This window comes from Schistocerca cancellata, chromosome 7 (assembly GCF_023864275.1).
Source record: "Schistocerca cancellata isolate TAMUIC-IGC-003103 chromosome 7, iqSchCanc2.1, whole genome shotgun sequence".
Lineage (NCBI taxonomy): Eukaryota > Metazoa > Arthropoda > Insecta > Orthoptera > Acrididae > Schistocerca > Schistocerca cancellata.
In genome coordinates this window covers 299120998-299125997 of record NC_064632.1, presented here as the reverse complement: position 1 = coordinate 299125997, position 5000 = coordinate 299120998, and the positions used below count along the sequence as shown (strand labels likewise).

General features: G+C 53.0%; 1 non-coding gene across 1 annotated transcript in view; it reads left to right on the top strand.

Moving 5' to 3' along the window:
• The first annotated feature begins 3610 nt into the window (after positions 1-3610).
• LOC126093568 (small subunit ribosomal RNA) overlaps positions 3611-5000 on the top strand; it is a 1909-nt gene continuing 519 nt past the window's right edge. Inside the window, exon 1 of the ribosomal RNA XR_007521703.1 lies at positions 3611-5000. This exon is cut by the window's right edge and continues 519 nt beyond it. This is a non-coding gene — a ribosomal RNA (small subunit ribosomal RNA).

The following is a 5000-nucleotide window of genomic DNA, read 5'->3' as shown; positions in this document are numbered from 1 at the left end:
CTGTAAGTAGCTCGCTTGCTACAGCAGCAGCAGCACCACCTCCGCGCGCTTCCCTGGGGGCACTGAACCGCAGGACGCGAGACCCCACGCCCAGTGGCAAACAGGGCTCCTCTCAGAATATAGACGGTCCTCCGATACTCCATCTTTGGTACAAGGCAACCATTCCGCTGTAAATCAGTACGTCACTCGTAGTTCAGTCACCTCACAGCACTGCTCAGTAAACTATGCAGGCCCACATAGATAGATTATATACGCAAATGCCCCTATACATGCTGAACGTCCGTACACACAAAATGAACCACACGTCAGCCACACACTCTATCACACACTACTCTCTGCCTGTAACAGACACAGATACAACAACTAAGCACCAGCATGGACCAACGTCCGGTGCATCCTATCCGCCACAGTACACCAACTACGCTATGATAACCAGACCGGGAGGTCCAATCATAAAACAGAATACCCCACTCGTCCGACAACCACAATTGCTCAGAGAAGCCACCAACACCCACACATGTCCTACACAGGGGTGCACCCAACATCACCACACTGCCTCGTCTTACAGCACAAACACACTGGCAGGAATGAAACACACAGGTCTGCCGCAACCACAGACACGGCTCGCCCCCTCTCACTAGCGAAAAGCGCATCCCGACGTGACATAACTCCTTTGACACACTGACGCTGCCTCGGGCATCCACGTCCTACGGTCGATATCAACGAACCTCACCCCCCCCCCCCACAACACGCCATCCCATACCACATTGTGTACCGTACCCAAACCTAACGTGTACTGTACTACAACGCAATGTGTACCATAACACAACCCAGTTTGTACCTTAACCTAACCTATGTCACCTTAACCTAACCTATGTCACCTTAACCTAACCTATGTCACCTTAACCTAACCTATGTCACCTTAACCTAACCTATGTCACCTTAACCTAACCTATGTCACCTTAACCTAACCTATGTCACCTTAACCTAACCTATGTCACCTTAACCTAACCTATGTCACCTTAACCTAACCTATGTCACCTTAACCTAACCTATGTCACCTTAACCTAACCCATCTTGCACCTTAACCTAACCCATCTTGCACCTTAACCTAACCCATCTTGCACCCTAACCTATGTTGCACCTTAACCTAACCTGTGTTGCACCTTAACCTACCTCAATTTGCACCGCAATGTAACTCAATTTGCACCGCAATGTAACTCAATTTGCACCGCAATGTAACTCAATTTGCACCGCAATGTAACTCAATTTGCACCGCAATGTAACTCAATTTGCACCGCAATGTAACTCAATTTGCACCGCAATGTAACTCAATTTGCACCGCAATGTAACTCAATTTGCACCGCAATGTAACGCAATTTGCACCGCAATGTAACGCAATTTGCACCGCAATGTAACGCAATTTGCACCGCAATGTAACTCAATTTGCACCGCAATGTAACGCAATTTGCACCGCAATGTAACGCAATTTGCACCGCAATGTAACGCAATTTGCACCGCAATGTAACGCAATTTGCACCGCAATGTAACGCAATTTGCACCGCAATGTAACGCAATTTGCACCGCAATGTAACGCAATTTGCACCGCAATGTAACGCAATTTGCACCGCAATGTAACGCAATTTGCACCGCAATCTACCCCCAAGTTGTGCCTTAACCTAACCCACGTTGTGCCTTAACCTAACCCACGTTGTGCCTTAACCTAACCCACGTTGTGCCTTAACCTAACCCACGTTGTGCCTTAACCTAACCCACGTTGTGCCTTAACCTAACCCACGTTGTGCCTTAACCTAACCCACGTTGTGCCTTAACCTAACCCACGTTGTGCCTTAACCTAACCCACGTTGTGCCTTAACCTAACCCACGTTGTGCCTTAACCTAACCCACGTTGTGCCTTAACCTAACCCACGTTGTGCCTTAACCTAACCCACGTTGTGCCTTAACCTAACCCAAGTTGTGCCTTAACCTAACCCAAGTTGTGCCTTAACCTAACCCAAGTTGTGCCTTAACCTAACCCAAGTTGTGCCTTAACCTAACCCAAGTTGTGCCTTAACCTAACCCAAGTTGTGCCTTAACCTAACCCAAGTTGTGCCTTAACCTAACCCAAGTTGTGCCTTAACCTAACCCAAGTTGTGCCTTAACCTAACCCAAGTTGTGCCTTAACCTAACCCAAGTTGTGCCTTACCCTGCTCTGTAATTGGCATATGACACGTTACAGTAATGTATTGTCCAACCGCAACCCGCTCAGAATGTTGTGTACACAGCTACGTGTCATCTCCCCATAACAGCTGCATTGCAGTGTGGTACGCCATAGAGACGTGTGGGAGTAATGGACGCAGTGGATGGCGATCAGCATGAGCCGTCTGTTCATGTAGTGGCGCGTGTATGCAGACGTAGTAGTCTCTTCTCACACAATGTGATAGCACGGTGCCCCGCGTTCCACATCTGCGACATGCTACAGAGGCCGGTTGACAGTTGGTCGCGCAGTGGACATCGCATACGTACGGGGGCACCTTCCACGTGCCCTCTAGTCGGGCACATTTTGTTGCGTGGATGTGAGCGGATGTAGTGTGTCTTGACACCTGACAGGCAGGCATGCAATAATAGTTGACTTTGCAAACGGGGATGGACGTGTACGTTTACTGGTGACGTTACGCAAATGAACAACTGGTAACCCGTTGTGGTGCGGTTGTCCTTGCTGGAGGTACATCTGTGAGGGCAACGATCGGTACAGCTACGAAGCGGTCCCCACCATACCAACGAACGTGAATGTGAATCTGGGTGTGAAGCGATACGCGGCTGTGGGTGGGTGGGACTGTCCCCGGCCGGTGAGGGGGGGCCGCCCGGCGTGCTGGCCGCGCGGTGCGTGGGCGCACGCGCTACAGCCGGCTGGTGGGGGCGCCCAGTGGCAGGCGCGCCGGCCGACGGACGCGGCAGGCGGCGCAGCTGCGCGCCGGGGCACCCTGCGCGCGGCGCCGTGCAGCCAAAGTGGGTCCTCGCCGGCCCGGTGCGAAGCGCGGTGGACATCTGCAGTGTGCTGGTCCGATTGAGGACTGTGTGCGTTGAGGATGCGCCGCCGCCCGGCACTCGGCGCCGCGACGCCGTCTGCTGCTCGGTCGCCCCAGCGGTTCTCGCTGGTGGTTTGTATCGCAGTTGTGCAGACGTGTTGGCACGTGCGCTGTGCTGGGAGAGTTCGCTTCGGCACCCACGTGGGGCCTTTGCCCTTCTGTGGCGCTGGCGTTGGAGCTGCCGGTCACCGTAGGTGGCGCGTGTTGTCTCCCGCCGGCAATGCCACGACAGCACGCTCCCGGGCCTCTGTCGGCAGCGGCAAGCTCAGTTGGGAGCACGGGTGGTCGCACCTAAAGCGTCTACTCGCCTAACTCCGGGCGATTGCGCCTCTCTCGAACCCGACCAAGTACTTAGGACGGCGCTGCGCGCCGCCGGGACCTGAGAGGGTTTCGAGGTGTATTGTGCAGGGGAGCTCAGCCTCCTCCTGTTTGCAGAATAATTGAGCGGACGCTTGCGTGTTCGCGCGGGCCTCTGGGACACACTCCCGGGCGGCCGGCTGCTCAGCTCTAGTTGACGCAGCTCCCTGGTTGATCCTGCCAGTAGTCATATGCTTGTCTCAAAGATTAAGCCATGCATGTCTCAGTACAAGCCGCATTAAGGTGAAACCGCGAATGGCTCATTAAATCAGTTATGGTTCCTTAGATCGTACCCACGTTACTTGGATAACTGTGGTAATTCTAGAGCTAATACATGCAAACAGAGTCCCGACCAGAGATGGAAGGGACGCTTTTATTAGATCAAAACCAATCGGTCGGCTCGTCCGGTCCGTTTGCCTTGGTGACTCTGAATAACTTTGGGCTGATCGCACGGTCCTCGTACCGGCGACGCATCTTTCAAATGTCTGCCTTATCAACTGTCGATGGTAGGTTCTGCGCCTACCATGGTTGTAACGGGTAACGGGGAATCAGGGTTCGATTCCGGAGAGGGAGCCTGAGAAACGGCTACCACATCCAAGGAAGGCAGCAGGCGCGCAAATTACCCACTCCCGGCACGGGGAGGTAGTGACGAAAAATAACGATACGGGACTCATCCGAGGCCCCGTAATCGGAATGAGTACACTTTAAATCCTTTAACGAGTATCTATTGGAGGGCAAGTCTGGTGCCAGCAGCCGCGGTAATTCCAGCTCCAATAGCGTATATTAAAGTTGTTGCGGTTAAAAAGCTCGTAGTTGGATTTGTGTCCCACGCTGTTGGTTCACCGCCCGTCGGTGTTTAACTGGCATGTATCGTGGGACGTCCTGCCGGTGGGGCGAGCCGAAGGCGTGCGACCGCCTCGTGCGTGTTCGTGCGTCCCGAGGCGGACCCCGTTGAAATCCTACCAAGGTGCTCTTTATTGAGTGTCTGGGTGGGCCGGCACGTTTACTTTGAACAAATTAGAGTGCTTAAAGCAGGCAAGCCCGCCTGAATACTGTGTGCATGGAATAATGGAATAGGACCTCGGTTCTATTTTGTTGGTTTTCGGAACCCGAGGTAATGATTAATAGGGACAGGCGGGGGCATTCGTATTGCGACGTTAGAGGTGAAATTCTTGGATCGTCGCAAGACGAACAGAAGCGAAAGCATTTGCCAAGTATGTTTTCATTAATCAAGAACGAAAGTTAGAGGTTCGAAGGCGATCAGATACCGCCCTAGTTCTAACCATAAACGATGCCAGCCAGCGATCCGCCGCAGTTCCTCCGATGACTCGGCGGGCAGCCTCCGGGAAACCAAAGCTTTTGGGTTCCGGGGGAAGTATGGTTGCAAAGCTGAAACTTAAAGGAATTGACGGAAGGGCACCACCAGGAGTGGAGCCTGCGGCTTAATTTGACTCAACACGGGAAACCTCACCAGGCCCGGACACCGGAAGGATTGACAGATTGATAGCTCTTTCTTGATTCGGTGGGTGGTGGTGCATGGCCGTTCTTAGTTGG